We start from the raw sequence: 20,237 nt of genomic DNA, 5'->3' as shown, positions 1-20,237 counted from the left end.
TAGTCTCCTGCTAAAGTTTTTGAATAGCTTCCCAATGCCTACAGAATAAAGTGAAAGCTCTTTAGCCTGGCATACAAGGTCCTCCCTAACCTGGCCTGTATCAATCTTTCCTGCTTCCACTCTCTCTTCCCAGCAGGTTGGGGGAGTGCCTCTGCCCTGAGCTCTGTAGCATACTTCACGCTTCTATCATAGCCCTTATCACACTCTATTGTATATGTGTGTGAATTCCCTCCTGAGTAACTGAATACAGGACATGCCTCCTTCATTTTTGTCAATTAACTTTCAATGTTTGTTAATTTTGTGATTAGGAAATACCTTCGCAATTTAAAATATATAAAAAGAATGTAGTGAAAATTCTCTCCTATTGCTGTTTCCCAGGTACTCTATTCCCCTTCCAGGAGGGAACCATTAATGTTAATGGTATTTTGTATGTCTTTTTGGAGATACTTTATGTGCGTGTGTGTGTGTGTGTGTGTGTGTGTGTGTGTGTGTGTGTGTATTCTTCCTTCTCTCTTTGTAAACAGATGGTAGCATATTGTTCATACTGTCTGCAATCTTATTTTTTTCCCTTAATATATCTTGGAAATCTTTGCATCTCAGTGTATAGTGAGTTTTTTCATTCTTTTTCACCATTGCATGGTATTATTCATCTTTATACACAACACCTGACACATAGTAAGTAACTAATAAATATTGAATGGATGAAATATTAAATGAATGAAAACAAAGGAAACTTCTGTGCTGCTCTTGGAAATTAGCTGAATAAGCTACTATATATTGTTTCAGCACCTTACCCATATTACACAATGATTTTAAAATAAGAGAAAGTAATAAAGGGCATCCAAATTGGAAAGGAGGAAGTCAAACTATCCCTGTTTTCAGATGACATGATCATATACATAGAAAACCCTAAACACTCCACCAAAAAATTACTAGAATAAAGGAATTCAATATAATGGCAGGATACAAAATCAACACAAAAATCAGTAGCCTTCTGATACGCCAATAACAAAATAGCTGAAAAAGAAACCAGTAAAGAAATCCCATTCACAATAGCTACCAAAAAAATGAAATGCCTAGGAATAAATTTAACCAAGGAGGTGAAAAAGACCTCTACAATGAAAACTATAAAACACTGCTGAAAAAAAAAATTGAAGAGGACACAAATAAATGGAAAGATATGCCATATTCTTGGGTTGGAAGAATTAACATCATCAAAATGTTCATATTACCCAAAGCAATCTACATATTCAATGTGATCCCTATCAAAATACCAATGACATTCCTCACAAAAAATATTTAAAAAAACTCAAGATTTGTATGGAACCACAAAAGACCCCATACAACTAAAGCAATTTTGAACAAAAAGAACAAAGTTGGAGGCATCATACTTCCTGACTTCAAAATATACTATAAAGCTATAGTAACCAAAACAGCATGGTACTGGCATAAAAATAGACAAATAAACCAATCAAGCCAAATAGAGAGCCCAGAAATAAACTCAAATTTACAGCCAACTGATTTTCAACAAAGGTGCCAAGAATATACAGCCTCTTCAATAAATGGTGCTGGGAAAATGATATCCACATGCAGAAGATTGAAACTAGACCCTTATCTATCACCATACACAAAAAATCAACTCAAAATGGATTAAAGCTCTAAATTTAAGACCTGAAATGGGCCAGCCCCACAGCTCACTTGGGAGAGTACAGCGCTGGTAGCGCCGAGGCTGCGGGTTTGGATCCTATATAGGGATGGCCGGTGTACTTGCTGGCTGAGCGTGGTGTGGACAACACTGTGCCGAGGATCATGATCCCCTTACCAGTAAAAAAAAAAGACCTGAAACTATGAAACTGCTAGGAGAAAACACAAGAGAAACACTACACAAAATGGGAGAGGGCGGCACTTTTTTGAGTGAGACTACAAAGGCACAAGCAACTGAAAGCAAAATACACAAATGGGATGACATCAAAGTAAAAAACTTCTGCACAGCAAGGGACACTATCAACAAAGTGAAGAAACAACTTACAGAATGGGAAAAAGTGTTTGCAAACTACACATCAGACAAGGGGCTAATATCCAGAATATATAAGGAACAAACATAAACAACTCAGCAGCAACAAAACAAATAACCCAATTAAAACACGGGCAAAGGACCTGAACAAACATTTCTCAAAAGGAGACATACAAATGGCCAAAAAGCACTGAAAAAAATGTTCAAAATCACTAATCATCAGGGAAATGCAGATTAAAACTACAGTGAGATGTCTCACCCCAAGTAGAATCGCCATTATCAAAAAGACAGAAAATAGTAAATGCTGGTGAGGATACAGAGAAAAGGGAACCTTCTCACATTGTTGGCAGGAATGTAAATTGATACAGCCATTGTGGAAAACAGCATGGATTTTCCTCAGATAACTAAAAATAGATCTACTTCATGACCCAGCTATACCACTACTGGGTAAATACCCAAAGGAAATGAAATCAACCCATCAAAAAGACACCTGCACTCCCATGTTCATTGTAATGCTATTCACAGAAGCCAAGAGATGGAATCAACCTAAATGCCCATCAATAGATGAATGGATTAAAAAAACTGTGGCATATATGCACAATGGAATACTATTCAGCTATGAAAACAAATGATATCCTATCATTTGCAGCAACATGGATGGAACTGGAGACCATCATGCTGAGTAAAGTAAGTCAGGCACAGAAAAACAAATACCGCATTATCTCATATGTGGAACCCTAAAAACAAAAAAGTGATTCTTATAGAAGTAGAGTAGAATAATGGTTACCAGAAGCTGGGAGGGGAGCGGGATAAGCGGAAGAAGGAGTGGACTAACTGGTACAAAACTATGCTGTCTACTCTAAGTGAATCATTGTGCAGTGTATGAATGTATTGAAACAACACACTGTACCCCACAAATATGTACAAGTAGATGCTAACATAAAAATTTAAAAACGAAAACAAAACGAAGAGAAATCTGGCTTGTCTTATTCTTTCTCTTCCACTAGAGGGAGACATGAACCTGTTGTGGAAAGCTAACACTTTGACTAGAAATTCTGAACCAACTCTATAGCGGGTGGTCCTTTGTAAAATTTGAGCCCTTAATAAATCCATCCAGGACTAGAAGTTCTAGGGACGATGGAGGAGGTTAAATGCAGGAGGGGAATGCACCTGGACTAGGGAGTGAGAACACATGTAAACTCCAGCTCTATTGCTAACAGCAAGACAAATTACTTACACTGACTCAGTGATGGGCTACTAAAAAACCTCTGAAAAAATAAAGTCCTGATTTGCTGATTTGTATGTAGTGTTTACAGATTTCCATAGAGGGAAATACAGTATCCAAATTGAGCCATGTACCAGAGAACAGCCAAGAAATATTCAATCAATGCCCTTTGTTTTTCTGAATAAAACAGAGCTGAGCACCCCTGAGCTCTTCTCTGGCTACGAGAAATCTGTAGTGTAACCACTTCCATAGTGGCCAATTTTAAGCTACCAACGGCTTAACCGAATGGTGAGTTCCTTGGATATTTAACCATCAGCCCTCTTGAGCCAGTGTGAGCAGGCTCCTGTACCCCCACTGAGCCTTGCTGGACCTTAATTACTTATCCTATAACATGGAGATGATAAATATGCCCATTGTGTAGATTCCATTTTATGGTGGACACGTAAGCACTTTGAACACTTTAAAGCAATCTTTTCCAAACTTCCCTGATCATAAAATCATGAAATTACCCAGTGGCTTATGAAAAAGGGACCTTTCTAGGATCTGCCCCAGAGGTTTAGAACCTTCTGGGGAGGGGCCTGGGAATCTATATTTTAAATAAGTGACCCAGAAGACTCTTAGTGATCCAGGGATGTGGGGAAATACTGTTCTAAATTACTTTTATAATTGGGTGAGATGTCAGTCGATCTTTCTCTGACTCACCTCACAACTGGACCTGCCCAAAGAAATATTTAAGCAGAGTTCTAGGACCCACTCCAGACAGGGTGTTTAATTCCTCTACTACCTCCTCTACCCCCAGAACCCAAACTTCCCTAAATGGGAAACCTGCTCCTCGCCCTCTCTTAGGTCAAGGCTTCCTTACATCTGGGAAGTCATTTGTTCCAAGGATCTCTGGGTTGTTTTCAAGCTACCATTTATTGAGAATTTATAAGGTGTGAGGAAGTTACAATTCATTATTTCTTTTCATCCTCCTAACAATCCTATGAAGTAAATTCTCGTGTTATTCCTCTTTTACAGAGGAAGATCAAAGAAATTAGTGAAGTGTCCAGGGGCACTCAACTGGTAAGTGGTTGGGCTGAAAACCCACCTCAGGCCCATCTGACTCCAAGCCTGGCTTCCATCCGTGCTGTCGGTGATCCTGACTTGTCTGTGCTGGTTCCCTTGTGTTCTCTGTCCTGTTGTAGAAATCCTATACTCTCTCCTCCCAATCATAAGGTTAGGTTGCAGAACAGAGCAAATGGAGGTAGTTCTAGTCTACAGGTGCGCTGAATGGAGCTTGCAGAGCATCAGAGTGGAAGAATGAGGGACTCTCAAGGGAAAGATGTAAGGCTGGGCCTGTGCACCTGTAGAATTCAGATGAGACCCCAGGGGAGATCAGTACCCTCCAAGTCTTAAGTCCAGTCATCTTAGGTAACAAGCTCTAGGAGTTACTGTAAATCTCTCTCTGTGAGGAGCCCAAACACACAGGAAAGCAACTTCTCGCACTCTGAAAGTCCACAAAATTCCCAATCTCCACCATTTGTTTGCCACTTATCATTTTAAACCAGCATTGTAGGTCATTTCTTGTGCATTTTTCTTCCCCTCAACTAGAGTATAAAGCCTTAGAGAGACCTGCAGATCAGAGAGAATGGGTTTTGGAGTGAAACAGATCTGGTTTTAACCCTCTGCTACTCACTAGCTGTGTGATGTTGGGCAAGATACTTAAACTCTCTGAGTCTTAGTCTTCTCATTTGTAAAACGGGAACATAAATAGTACCTACCTTATCAGATTGTTTTGCAGATTTAATGAAATAGTGCAGGCAAAGGGTTTACAAGTAACTGCTGAATAAATGGTAGTTGTATCATCTCATCATTATCTGAAAGCAAACACTCTCATATTCTCTTTTGTCTCAGGTAGGCACTTAAAGCATTCTTGTTTTTCAGAATTAAGGGGGCATTTTCACAAAGAGATAATGCATGGAGGGCAAGAAGCATTCTCAAAGAAGAGTGTTTTAGGAAAGCGTAAATGTAATGTTGAGTGTCAGAAAAATTTTAAGATGAAAATAACTGAAGAAGTTGTTAAGGATTTTCTCCCTTGAATGGTATTTTAGACTGAGATGAGGGGTGAAGGAAGGGTAGAGGTAGGATGGGAAGGAAGGAATGGGGTCAGGCTGACACAAGCCTATGAGACACTAGCAGTGTGGCAGACATTCAGAGACCCCAGGGCCAGGAACACAGGAACTGAATCTCCCGCAGCTATTGATCTGTATACAAGTTCGATGATCTGTGTTCCTCTAATTGTAAATCTAGAGAAGTCACTCAAGTTTCATTATCTTCAAATTGGTGATAAAATCAAGTTCACAGCGTTGGTGTGAAAATGCAGCATGATGTGGTCATGCAAGTAGTTTGTAAACTGTAAAAGCCAATGTCATCCTAGGATGGCAGTTCTCTTAGTAAGTCGTGGATGGTGGCTGGTAGAGTATGTGGGAGCAGGATGAGGAAGCATATGGCTCAAATGTGGGCAGTACCATTAAGGAAGGATTAGTCAGCAAAACTGCCTGTACAGATAGAAAAAAAATATGTGGAGATATGAAAAGAAGAGAAAAAATGTGAGGGGAGAATGCAGGGATCCTAGTACTTCAAACAGCACTGGTGATCCCTAAGAAGCTATATGAATTACTTGGAGAAGTTCATTTTCTGGCTGTAATTCCCAGCAAAAGAGGGGATTAAATAATGGAGAAGAAAACAATTCCTTTCTCTGGTTGGGCTCATCAGATTAAGCAATAACACATGTGAAAAAGGTACCTTCTCAGAGCACAAAAGATCAGGTCTGTATTTTTATAAGCCATTTATGCAATGTGCACCACTAGAGAGTTAGTTGGTGTGGGTGTAAAGGACAATATGAGGCATTTCTAGTAACTTTTCATAATATGAATGAAGAACTTGAAAATTTTAAATACATTTACAAGAAGAAGTAGAAAAATCTTCAATTTTTTTAAAATACTAAACTCTAAGGAATCAGACAGTCTTATTAGAATCTGTGGCCTCTTAAGCCATGTCTGTCTACACCTCATCTCCTTTTTGACCTCATTTCTGGGAATATTACATTGTCTGACCTGTTATTAATATTATATTATTCTAAGCCAGAAGAGATGAGAAAGCTGCATTACCAGAATTGCATTTGAGTCATTTGTGAAATTGCATATTACACTTTGCCATCATTTCTAACAGTTCTTTAATATTTTCTTTCTCATCATTTCTCATGTGGGTGTTCACATATTCATGCCCGTGACCTCCAGGGGCTAGCTTCTCTTCTAGCTCAAGAGGGAATTGCTTCAATAAGAGTTAGGGGTAAGGACAGGCATGTTTATATTCTTCATGTTGCTTGGTTTCTACTGGACAGAAAATTAGTAACTCAAGGTATGCAAGAGATTTGTGTGGAATTTAATTACCTTCAGGGAGTAGTAAACAGGATAAAAACTTATTTTACCTGATTGTGTACAAATATCAAAGACCAAGACTGAGACATAAGAGGCTGACGTATAAAGAGATGGCTGCAGATGCTGGTTGCCCAGGTGGTTCATGTAAAGTGCAGGTCAGAGTAACCTTGTCTTTTGGTCTCGGTGCCCAGGTGTCAAGTCAGGTCTACTTTGCTGATTATGTTCTTGGGCATGTTACTGAGGACTCCAGTCAAACACAGGTCAGTAAAATAATATCAATATGCTCACAGGTGGTCATGCCTAGATAAGAACTTGGCAAAATTTCATTCAACAATATATGCGCTCTACAGGACAGACATGCCTCAGTTTATGCAACAAATAAGAAAAGCATCACAGTGTAACAGCAGAGAATGCTGCTATGGAATAGGTAAGTAGACAAAATTGGGTTGGAACTTTCACTCTGCCACATACATATGGGTAACCTTACATAAGAAATGTCATCTCTCTGAGCCTCAGTTTTCCCTTCTGTAAAAGAGGGACAGTTCCAGGAAATTTATGAGGATTAAATGAAATAAAAATGAACCAACCTATGCAAGCCTGCCTACTAAGCCTGGGCTGGAAAGACACTGAATAAATATTAAGTTCTTTTTTATCTCCACAAAAGCCATTACCCTAAAGAGCTGTATCCAAATTCCACTTTTTAATGTCAGATCACATTTTATGAACTCTGATTTATGAGCAGTTGGGATAACCTCTGACATACTGCATTAGTAATCCTATCTTTCCTATTCATCACCACCAAATAAAGGTGTTATTGCAGGTGCAATGAGTCTTTCCATTCTCTTATTAATTCCATAAGTTTAGGGTTTCATCTCTCAGATCCTCTTGAAAGAGATCAATTTGTATCTACATAATATGAAGAACAAGTCTGTTTCTATTGTTGTGAGGTTGTCACCCAGAAAAGGAACCAAACACTTAATTAAGAATTTTAACAATCTTTATTACCTGGCCAGCAACTGCCTCCCCTAGGTATTTTGGGAGAACAGCCTGAGCCTTGGTTTTGTGGAGTTTATAAAGGCAAAAACCACATCCCGTTGGCACACGGGTTTGTCCAGGTGCACAAAGCAAGCTAGGTTACAGAAGCCAAAAGTGAGCAATTAAAGCAATCAAGCATAAAAACTTTCATTGTGTGTGGTTCCCATTCCCATGTAACAGTTCACTGTGTATGGTCCCTGTTTCTATGCAACGGTTTTTGTTTCTATGAGAAGGTCAACAGTTTCTCATGCAGAGGGGGGTAGTCTGACAATGAGAATGGAGCCCTATCCAAAATGGAGTTGGTATTGCTCAGGATTCTCTGCTACACTATTATATTTTTGAGCAGATAAGAGCATCCCATGAATGACCCAAATCCTCCCACTTGGACTCAGGCTCAGAGGAGAAAGAGCATCAATCCAAGGGCATCCTTTAGCATGATACTCATCTAATTATTTGGAGGGTTCCTCTCTCCCCTCCACTTTTTCACATTAGCTTTTGCTTTCTTTTTTGTTTTGTTTTGTTTTTGTCTCTTTTTTTGCCTCTTGGTAGTTTCTTACAGAAAATTCTCCCCCACCCCTTCCCTCTGATCTTTGCAAGTTAGAAGGCTTCAGCAAGTATTTGAATGCCTGGATTGTACTATGTTGGTATGGAACCATGGGGGATGCTAGAGATATGAGGGGACTTCAAAAAGTTTGTGAAAAAATGGAATCAAAAGACAAAAGTAAAAAATATAAACTTTATTTCTCAACACAAGCTCCATCAAATTCAAGACACTTTTGTAGATGATGATACCAGCCATTTAGTTCATCCCTAAATAACTGGGGGTCATGGGAATTTAACCACATCAATGCAGTCTTGTTTGCATTATTAACTGAAGAAAAACTGGTGCCTTTTAAAGATATTTTTTAAGATTAGGAACAAAAAAAGTAGTCAGAAGGAGCCAAATCAGGACTGTAAGGTGGATGCCTAATGATTCCCCATCAAAACTCTTACAAAATTGCCCTTGTTTGCTGAGAGGAAGGAGCAGGAACATTGTCCTGGTGGAGAAGGACTCTCTGCTGAAGCTTTCCTAGGTTTTTTTTGCTAAAGCTTTGGCTAACTTTCTCAAAACACTCTCATAATAAGAAGATGTTACCATTCTTTGGCCCTTCAGAAAGTCAACAAGCCTTAAGCATCCCAAAAACTATTGCTGTGACCTTTGCTCTTGACCAGTCCAATTTTGCTTTGATTGGACCATTCGTGACTCTTGGTAGCCATGGCTGTGCTTTGTCTTCAGGATCATACTGGTAAAGCCATATTTTATCTCCTGTTATAATTCTTTGAAGAAATGCTTCAGGAACTTTATCCCACTTGTTTAAAATTTCCATTGAAAGCTCTCCTCTTGTCTTGCAGCTGATCCGGGTGCAACAGTTTTGGCACCCTATGAGCAAAAAGTTTGTTCAGCTGTAATTTTTCAGTTAGAATTCTGAAAGTTGAACCAAATTGAGATGTCTGTGGTGCTGGCTACTGTTTTTTCTGTTAATCATAGGTCCTCTTCAATTAGAGCATGAACAAGATTAATTTTTTCCTTGTAAATAAATGGATGTGGATGGTCTGCCGCTTCAGGCTTCATTCTTCAACATTGTCTCCTCCCTTCTTAAAATGAGTTATCCATTTGTTATCTGCTGATTTCTTTGGGTTATTGTCCTCATTAACTTTTTCGTAAAGCATCAGTGATTTCACCATTCTCCCACCCAAGCTTCACCATAAATTCGATGTTTGTTCTTGCTTCAACTTTAGCAGAATTCACGTTGCTCTGATAGGGGCTTTTTTCATACTGATGTCTTAACCTTCTTAGTGCCTCGAATTAGATCCTGTTCAGACATGTTATAACAAGTTGGTGTGAGTTTATTTTGGCACAGAAAAATTGGGAAATCCATGCATAGTTTTTTCGTAATACACATTTTTCATGAACTTTTTGAAGACTCCTTGTATAAGACAAGCACTGTACAATCTCAGTGCAGGCAGTGTTGACAGGTGAGACAGGCACGGTGGGAGACAGTGTGCACATTCCACTGAGCTGATGCAGTCTTCATTTTATCCAGGCTCTCAGCTTTGGGATGGGTAAGACTTTACTAGACAGAGAAAGGGTGGAGTGAGAAGATGAGGAAGGTGCATCTTGATGGAGAAGCTTTCCTTCCTCCTTACAGCAGAATGTACCTGTCCTATGCTATCTCATCTTGCAAGCTCATCTAGTTAGTGTAATCATAAGAACCACTAAATTAATATTTCCCATCAGATATAACATGATTGAATTTTAACAGCCCAATGTTTTAATAGCAAAAGATGACTTAAGGGTGAGGATTCCATTCTCTGTTGTAGGCTATTTTGGAGAGAGACAGACCTTTCAATGTCATACCATGTGGGTGCTTCCTTATGCAGTTCATAGTGAGGTGGAAATGAGACTGCAACCCTATTGAACAGAGACACGGTCCTTAACACTAGGATGCAGGGTGCTTTTTGGTGTAGCCATTGGTATTAACTGTCTCAAGAATTCCTTCTTAATTTTGGTCATGGTTCAGGTAGAGTTGAAATAATCACCTTCCCCACTCTGCATTAAACCAGGCATAGGTTCCGTCCCTGGGTACCATTATCTTTCTCGATGGACAGAGTGTCAGAAGGAAATTTACTATTTATTCTTTTTTCTTGATATTTCCTACAATGAGGTTTCTTTGTATAATAAACAGCTTTTGTGAGGGTCTTTAAAATGAGAAGATGCTGTTCCCGTGAGTAGAATGCCTTCTGAAGGAAGCATCACAGCAAACACAGAGCTCTACTTTCTGGATTGAGCAGAAGCTTGTCTCACAGGTGGCAGGAAGCATTAAGGTATGGTTTGTCTGTAGGAGAAACAGGTTCTGCATAAAGCAGACGTTCAAACCCTTTTCATTTCTGATTGATTGCAGGCATAGTATGGAGGTAAATAGGGCCTTGGGCTCTGTCCTGTGTTCAAGCCACTGACAGGCCATTTGACCTTGGGCAGGTCACTTCTCCTTCCTGAACATTCATTTTCTCAACCATAAAGTGGGAATAATTAGTAATAGAATTTACCTCACAGCTTTGGTGTGTGTAAAATGAGATAATACATACATATAGACAGATAATAGTACATATAGAAAGTGGGGTGTCAAGCTAGGTCTAGGGCTCACAGACCCCTCAAACCCGTTGTACAGACTGGGTCACAAACCCTTCATACACAGGTCCATGAACTAGGTAATAGGAAAAGATCCTGGGAGCCATGGGTAAAAAATTAACAGGCTTTATTCAGAGCTAGGAGCAGCCGCCCTAGTGGCCTCCCAGAGCATCCCAAGAAGCGCTGTGTATCAGAGCCATTAGTCCTTTATACTTAGGTCCATAACCCAGGACACCTGGGTGCCCATACACAATTACATTAGATAATAACCAAGGAACACCTGGGTGCGTGTGGCTATTTACAGCTAATGCTTGGCAAGATTCTGAACATCTGAAGGGCCCTGACCATTTTCCTATATTTTCCCTACACGGGGCACGATTAAATGTTCAAGAAGTGGTAGTTGTCTATGAAGTCACTATTGCTACTGGGTTCCTTTCTTACTGTGTGGCTCTAGGTAGCTCATATAAGCTCTGTGGGCCTCTGTGTCCTCATCTGAAAACTGGGGTCCATATTACCTATCTCACAGAGCTGTTGTGAGGATTAAATGAGATGCTGTGCTAGGACTTAGCACACTGTCTGGCATGATGTAGATACTTGGTAGATGTGGTCCCTCATGCTATCTTTGCTGCCAGTTAGCTCATGATTGAAATTCCTTTATTACAGTTTCCATTCCAGAGGTGTCTTGTTAACAAGAAAGTACCACCATATGGAACCGATTTTTAAAAAAACAGCATGTAAATTTTCTTCTTAAGGTGGAAAGGAGGAAGGAACATGCAGATACTGGGTACCTGGAAAGACACCAGGAGAGGGAACAGGGAAGCAGAGATTGGCAAAGATAAACATCTTGGCCTCTACAGTTCTTCACCCAGTGGATCTTGCTGGTTACATACTCTCCTGTCCAAACTAACCTCTCTGCGTCAAGGATCAGGAAACTCTGCCTGACAACTTGAGAGAAATGAGGACTCTCAGCCTTTATGAAAATTTGGTAGCCACTGTTTATGAAGTGGGTGCTTCTCCACATGTGGAGCCTGTCTTCACTGCCTGTGGGCATCACTCTTACAAACCCAGGGCACACTAGTGTCTTTTAAAGCTATTTTTGGCTAAACCTCAAACAGATGAAGCTAACGCTGTAAAAGATTCCCTCCAAATGCCCCCTTGTCTTCTGTTAGAAATCTAGATCACAACCCATCAAGAACCACGTCCCTATGCCATATATATGGATGGTTTGATGATTAGGCACAAATGTGACACTGGGGTCTCATGATGGCCTCTGGGACTTCTGCTACTTTGCTTTTAATTTTCGCCATCATTAGCTGTCTTCAAACCGGTTGCTTTTCCACGACTAACGTATGGTCCCAAGTCCTCACTCCGTGGGGCTATTGCCGAGTGGGTGAGGAGAGCAGTTCCTGTACAGCTGGGGGAATCGGACTGCCACCAGGGGGCGCACCGGGCTGTCGCCCACAGAGTGTGGTGCACTGAGGCGCCGCCAGAAAGGAAGGGCGCCGCGGTAGCGGAGGCACAGATTGTCCCCCGGTACTACTTCCAGTAGGTGAGTTTGAGGAGGTACCTGGGATCTTCCGTCCAACGCGAAAGGCCTTCCCAGCCAGCACCTGAGAGTTGAAAACCTACGCCCTTCACCTCCATCCCATGGCTTTGCCTCTCCGAGGAACAAGGTTACGCTTGATGCTGGGGATTTGGCAAATCCCAAGCCTCCCGTTTCACCACTAGATTCTTAGAGTCAGGCTTCTGTATTCAGTGACAGCCACGTTCGGTCAGGGTCTAGGGACGTGACCCTCAAAGTGTGGTCCCTAGACCAGCAGCATCAGTTTCAGCATCCCCTGGGACCTGCTCAGAAATGCACATTCTCGGGCTCCACCTCGGACCTTCTAGAGCTGAGACTCTGGAGGTGGGGGTGGGGGAACGCTAGCTGTGCTTCGCTACCCTCATGGGTAACTGTGAGGCGGCTCGAGAGTGACAACCTCTGCCCTGCCCCCCCGCCCCCCTTCGTGCATCGCAAGGCACCGCGCCGCAGGACTCTTGAAATCTCCCGGCTCCCGATTTTGTGGTCACGTGGGCTCACGAACTAACCCCCATCCCTTTCCCGGTCTTTAAAAGGGAGAAGAGGCTCAGCGTTAAGTTGCTTGTGATCCTTGCAGTCTCTCCAGCTTCTGGCTCTTTTGACACTCACTCCCCCACCCCTGCTGCGAGGCCACTGGAAGCACGAAGGCTACGAGAACTGCCTCTTGAAACTTGTAGGGCGAAGAGGAGGTGGCGAGAGCCGGGCCGGGGGAACCATCCAGTGCAGCAGCTGACATCAGGGCTACGGTAAAGGGCTGGCGTTCCAGGTCTGGGCTGTGCGAGGTGCGCTCACTTTTCGCAGCCGGTGGTCGCGAGCACCGCGCGGGGAGCCGAGCTACTCCGGGAAGAGCACGTGTCTGTATTTTAGAGAGTGCAAGGCCGGTGGATTTACCTATAAGGTAGGAGCCCCTTCGCTCAGGTTGATTTAATTGTCTTATTTTCTGTTTGAAATCCTGCGGCGAGAAACCACTAATATTGAGAACGGTAAAAGACACCGTTCTCCCCCAAATCCAACCGTCCTAAAAACTGGAAACAGAAGTTTCATGCTCTGATTAGATGTCTTCAATTCAGTGGTGGACTGTATTATGAAAATGTCTTCAAGAAATAATTTAAATATACAGATCAGTGTTTCTGATAGGTAAAATGCTAAAATAAGCTGCCTGTAACAGGTATGGATTCTATTTTTGAGTTTTGTAGAATATTGCAAAATAACGACACAGAAAAAAAAAAGTTTATGCAACAAGTATGTTCATGCAAATTTGGTGTTACTTTAAAAAGAATAAATATTTGAGAAAAGATTTGGTTCACTTATATTACACATACTGTATTATCCTTTCATAGCATTGGATGCCTTTTATTTTAAATCTGTGACAAACCATGACAGAATTTTAAAGGGGGAAAGTATTATTGTAAAATGAAGAACTTATGCATTTATTTCTAAAGGCTGTATTGCTGTAAATTTAATTGTTAAAGCTCTGTTTAATTTAGTTTTGAAGAAATATTCTCTCTTCAATTAAGAATCATTTATAATGGAATGATTTAAATTGAAGTGAGAGTATTATTAAAAATTTTTAAAATAATAAATGTCTTCATTCAAGACAATGGCAAGTTAACTTATTTCATTTGTGTTTGTGAGCTCTGGGTTGATTGTGCTAATATAGATTGTTTTCTTTAAAAAACAAACAAACAAAAAAAGTTCCTGTGGTTTTCTTCTGGATTTCCCCCCAGCGAGTGAACGATGATAGTGGAGTTGAGCACCATGCTTCATGCTTGAATTTCGTGGACCTGGGAAGATGTTCATGTCTCAGACAGATGACCAGTATCTTAAAATGTATTAACTGGCATTCCTTAGCCATTTCAGAGAGCAGATTTACTTCTTTCTTTAGCAGACAAGCTAGATTAAATCTGGTCTCTTTTATTTGCTAAAATGGAACCTAACTGCTGTTTTCTTAAGCCCGTGTGTGACCCATGATGCCTGCTTCAAATTGGAAGTATAAAATTAAGTCAAGTGAATATTATATTTGTGTAAAACAAAATTTTGGATTTGAGTGGACTTCTATTTAGGAAAATCAGGTTGACTTAATTTTACTTGCTTTTTAAAAAGCACATGTGTGCTTTGGTATGGTACACCACACTGGGGGAAAGATTTTGCCTTATTTTGTTATTATTTACATGGGCATTTCATTAGAAATTTTTACTTTTGCCATAGATTTCTAAACTCAGTGGTTATTTTCCTTTGTGTGTGGGGAAAGAAATTTATTTAAAAAGTGAACATGTGAAAAGCAAGGTTATTATGAGTACTATAATAAGTAAATGTACTGTGACTATGAAAAAACATGATACACATCTTCAAATGCTATTTTTTTCTGAAGAAAATGTATATGTTATACATACATTCTAGAAGAGGGAAAATGTAAGGATCTGTTCACCAATACATATTAAAGGGTAAACCTTAGGATTTCATTTTACAGTCAAGCATTTTTTAAAGATGAATTTCTGAAACCTTATTTCAAAAGCAGTCAGTTTTGTAACACTTAAGTCTTGCTCAAGACATGTCTTTGAAATCAATTAACACATTTAGGACATATTTCATGGTGGTTCTAAGGGACTTGAATGAACCTAATAACCTTTTACATTTCTCAAAATTTATTTATAATATAGAAAAGATAAAATGAAGTAGTAAATTCAACCCATAAAAATATAGTTACCATTTGACAGATATTGATATGTCCATTTTTAAGAATAAGATACTGCAATTTTCTATAAATGTGTATTCAACATGTAATGATTCATAGTATATCTTGTGATAATTTTAGTTGATGTTTTGAGTGATTTCGTAGACTATAATATATAAGAAAGTAATTGTATAAAATACTGAAGGCTAAACTTGAATCATTTATTCGTCAGTTTTTGATAATACATCTAGAATCCTTGAGGGCTCTATGCTTGAACATTGAACTTCATAATTCAGTGTCTAGCACACTGTTTTAAACATAAGAGAATTTTTTATTTTTTGTTTTTTAAAGATGACCGGTAAGGGGATCTTAACTCTTGACTTGGTGTTGTCAGCACCACGCTCTCCCAAGTGAGTCATGGGCCTGCCCTAAGAGAATTTTTTTTTAATTAGGCTTTTTGCAGTATAATTTCATATAGTAAAATTTAGCCTCTCTAAGTGTATCACTCTGAATTCTGACAGATGCACACAGTCATATAACCACCAACACAATCAAGACACAGAACAGTTTCGTCACCCCAAAAGTTCCCTTTGTACCTCTTTGTACTCAACCCTCCCCAGTTACCACCACCCCTGAAAATCACTGATCTGTTTGCTGATTTTATAGTTTTGCTCCTCAGCATGTTTTTACTTAGAAAATAATTGCCTTCCTTCTCTTTTCTCAAAAACAAAAACAATACTCAGTTCACTTTTTTTTATGGAATGAGTTGGGGCATGGTATTTTTGTTTTTATTCTATATACTTTGGTATAAATTGAGGCAAAGACAAAGCTATTTGTGAATGGGAAACTAGAGACTGGGATGAAGTGTTAAATTCATATTGGGTTAATTTATTTAGTTCTTAGCAACTTTGGATTACATTGTGTTTTAAGGCTTTGGTTATTTTATGCATAATTAATTATCCTAAACTGAAATTCAAGGTATTTTAAAATATTACAATTTGTAATATTAATATTCCATTAATATTACAAATATGTAATAATGGAATGCATTGTTCTTTTATAATCTTGGCATTTAAAAACTTTTATTGTACTTGGGATTAAGAAAGCTATCTGAAATCACGTTATTAAATAATGAGGAGCAAAAGAGGGATTGAAAAGGACAACTTGAAGACATTTAAAATACAGTGATTGTAATTGATTAAGTTAAAATACCTTCAAGGGGACTTAGGTCAGTGCCCAACTTATTTGTAGACGTCAGGATTTTTTCATTTCTGTGCTCATGCTTTGAAATCTAGATTTCACTGCAGGATATTGATGCAAAATCTTTTGTAAGCTAATTTTTCTTTTATTGTTTAATACATTATGCAAGTCAGTAGACAGAAGCCTGTTATTGGTAGGTACTGCTAATAAAGATATGATTGATGTCTTTTTCTTTTTTTCTTTATGCTCTGAAAAACACAAAACTGTATTTTAAATACACAACTTATCTCGTATAGAACTGCAGTGGTGGTAACTGGGAAAGGCAGAATGGCAAGTTTATGGGGAACTAGCAAACTGGATAGTTGGCATTCTTAGCTGGGACTGTTTTAGATCTAGAAAATTAAGAGCTTTTAGCAGGAAATCTTCGTGTGAGTGTACTTGAGAGAGGGCAAAAGAATGTCCTAGAGTGTGATAACCCTGGGACTGAGGCTTTGTCCTCTTTACCTTTTCAAGCCCTCAAAATTCTATTTTCTATCCAACTAAAAAAGCTACAATGGGCTACTAGAGGGATTAGGTTTTTCTGATTTTTGTAGATACATGTGGATATTCTTAAGAGTTTCATGGAAATCAATTATTGATAATCAGTTCTATGGTGATTTTGGAGTGTTTTTTCTTTATTCCTGATTAATATTAAATTGATTGAGGGTCTTAATATTTTACTTTGGAAAAGATACATTTAAAGCTAATGACTGCCAAACAGCTACTTACACACATCAAGGATGCTTGATGCTTAAGAAATATTTTTTATCTTTTCCATGAAATTCCTTCTAGTTTCGCTTTGCAAATGTGAATTTATGACGTCTGTATGGCACACAAATGTGGGATGTTTGAACAGAATGCTTGGGGAAGTGTAATGGGCAGATGGAAGAAGAATGGGGATGAGCCATCAAAATCCTCCAAGTCTGCAGGCTTGAGAATATGGTATCAGGAATATGTGGCATTTTGTCCTCACACACACACACAGTGCTGACGGGCTACCAGCAGCACAACTATTTGGACTGGTGGTGATGGACTTCTGTTAAACAGAATTTAAGAAAGTGAAATTAGGAGGTAGCCATAAAAGCATTTTAACTTAAATTGCCTGGAAATTCTGACTGACACCTTAGGTGTATCCAGTGGCATGCCAATAGACTGGCTTCATTCGCTCATTCGCTTGGGTATGTAATGATACCTTACAGAATGCTCTCACATACATCATTTCATCCTCAGAGCACTGTGAAAAGGTGCAGCCCATAATAGGTCCCCATTTCTACTGAAGAAGACGTGGAAGCTTGGGGAGTTTATGTGATTTGCCTGGCTTTCAGGCAGAACTGAGACCAGGACCCAGTGTTCTGCTCTGTCCACTCAGCCAGAATATACATAAAAAAAGATTTGGTGGTGGCTAACTTCTTATTTGTTAACTAGATTTGCAGTTGCTTTGATAATATCAGTCTTTTATTTTTTCCCCCCTGGAGTGTCTTTCCGCCATTTCTAGGGCCAGCCTTTTCTCCACAGAATCACTGTCAATATTTGGAATTTTAAAAACTTTTTTTTTCTTCCCGATTTAATAGCCATATGTGTTCCCCAGCTAGTACATTAGCATACCATGCATAATCCCATGTGTGCAAAAAGATTTCCAGCTAGACACAGACATGACATGAGAGGGCAAAACACAGATGTGTACGCTAGAGCAGGCAGGGAGAGAAGTCTGGACAGAAACAAGGGCTGTTTGCTGCAAAGGATTTGGACCACCTTTTTTAGGGTATGGTGACTAATTAAAGAAAATTGACATGCAAAGAAATGAGTAATTCTTAGAATCAGGATGTCCAGCTACGTATTCTTTTCTTGGCCAGGTGGAATTCCATGCTTGCCAGGCCCAACAATTAGACTTTTTAGAGACTGTTTTTCCCTGTCGTACCAGACATTGGTCGCTGAGGCCATGCTTGGGCATTCAAACGATGTGTTTGGGGAAATCCTGCCCTACAATGTTGAAGAAATTTGATCTTTTGGGATTCTTTCCTTTGATCAGTTTATATCTCTGTTTTAGAGCAGGACTACTTAAATAATCAGAATAAGTTTGTTTATTCACCTTTATAAACCTCTGGAGGAGCTGACTCTCCTTTTGCTAACTGTTCTCTTGTCTCCCAGGACTACTGTAATGGTTTAAGTTCATCATCCCTTGTTGTGGCTTTTTTTTTTTTTTTTTTTTTTTTAAGAAGAAAAGCCTTTGTGTTGTATACCAAGTTACTAATTATCCGAGATGCCACTGACAAATAACTGCCACATGAATCCGGACACAAAAGATATCCAACCAAAAAGCAACTTAACCTTTTAATAATTATCCAGCAATTGGTTCTCTAACCGTAATACCATTGCACTGGGGATGTGTGGAAATTTTAGAGAAGCTGATTGGCCATATGTCGATATGTGAGATCTGTATTTTCCAAACAAAGTTGCCATGGCACCTGGCTGATTTCCTGGATGCATCCTGGAATTTACAATTTGGCAGTTTGTGTCTGACAGGTCATTCCAGCATTGCTGGGCCGAGAATGAACATTTTAACTGCAGGTGAAAATGGTGATGGGATTAATCTCTGCCTCGAGGGAGATGTCATATTCATTTTCAATTGTTTGTTCACTTTCCAGCTGGAAAATGGGAAGTTTTTAAGGGACCAAATGAAAGGAAAAGATAGCAATGGTTTTCTGATAGTTTGATGTGTTGGCTCTGTTAAACAATTTATGCTGAAATGCTAACTACATTTCTTTTGGGTGATTTAGAGTTGAGACAAGATGAATTTGGTAAAACTTCAATTGACCACAATGTTTATAGAATTTTTTTGGTTAAACCATTTAATTGATTTTTTTTCATTAACTGAATATTAACATGAAGCCTCTTGTTCAACTTCTTATTCTAAGATTTACTGTTTTCCTGCTTCATAATTTCCTGAATATAATTTAATTTACATTTGATGACTGAGAGTGTTGTATTTGTCTTTATATAAGTTTACATTGAGCAGTACTCTGTATAAGAAAGTATACTTACCACATGGACCACACTAACCTTTGGACATACTTTTTATTTATTAAATTGGGTAGGCCATCTTGTTTTCTTAAAGTTCAAGAAATAAGAAATTTAGTTATTAAGTCCAGGTTACATTTTATTACACATAAATACAATTTGTTATGTGTGTTACTTTAAGTATTTTACTCTCACTTGTTATAAGGTATACTGTTTAAATTCTGTTGTCAAGTACCTTAAATGTGTTTGCATTAAATATTTGGCTACATAAAATATACTCAGATATATAGCAAAAACAATGCACTAAAATACTATCACTAAGGTACAGTATTGAAAACATAAGCACGGTGAGCAGGTGTATGTATAGGTGGATTGAAATAGGAGAGGTGTTTTCTGGACAGACTGAGGAATAAATGCTTTCTAACAATACTGTCAGTCCTGAGCTGCTATATAAAGGTTACCAATGACCTAATTACAAACTCCTGTGGTATCTCCTATATTCAACCACTCACTCTAACTTGGGTCATTCCCATGGATCTGTAAGTGTTTTCAAGTATCTCTGTTTAAAACCTTTCCTTCATAAACAAAATATGGTCTATACGTACAATGGAATGCTATTCAGCTTTTAAAAAAGGACATTCCAACAAATGCTAAAACATGGTTGAGACTTGAGGACATTATGCTAAGTGAAATAAGCCAGTTGTAAAAAGACATATACTCATACTGTATAATTCCACTTATATGAGTTACCTAGAATAGTCAAATCTATAGAGACGGAATGTAGAATGGTGGTTGCCAAAGGCTGGTTGGAGGGAGGAACAGATGAGTTATGGTTTAATGGGTATATGAAAAGAGTTCTGGAAAT

This window comes from Cynocephalus volans, chromosome 3 (assembly GCF_027409185.1).
Source record: "Cynocephalus volans isolate mCynVol1 chromosome 3, mCynVol1.pri, whole genome shotgun sequence".
Taxonomy (NCBI): Eukaryota; Metazoa; Chordata; class Mammalia; order Dermoptera; family Cynocephalidae; genus Cynocephalus; species Cynocephalus volans.
The sequence above is the reverse complement of the archived record's forward strand: the minus strand, read 5'-3'. Positions refer to the sequence as shown.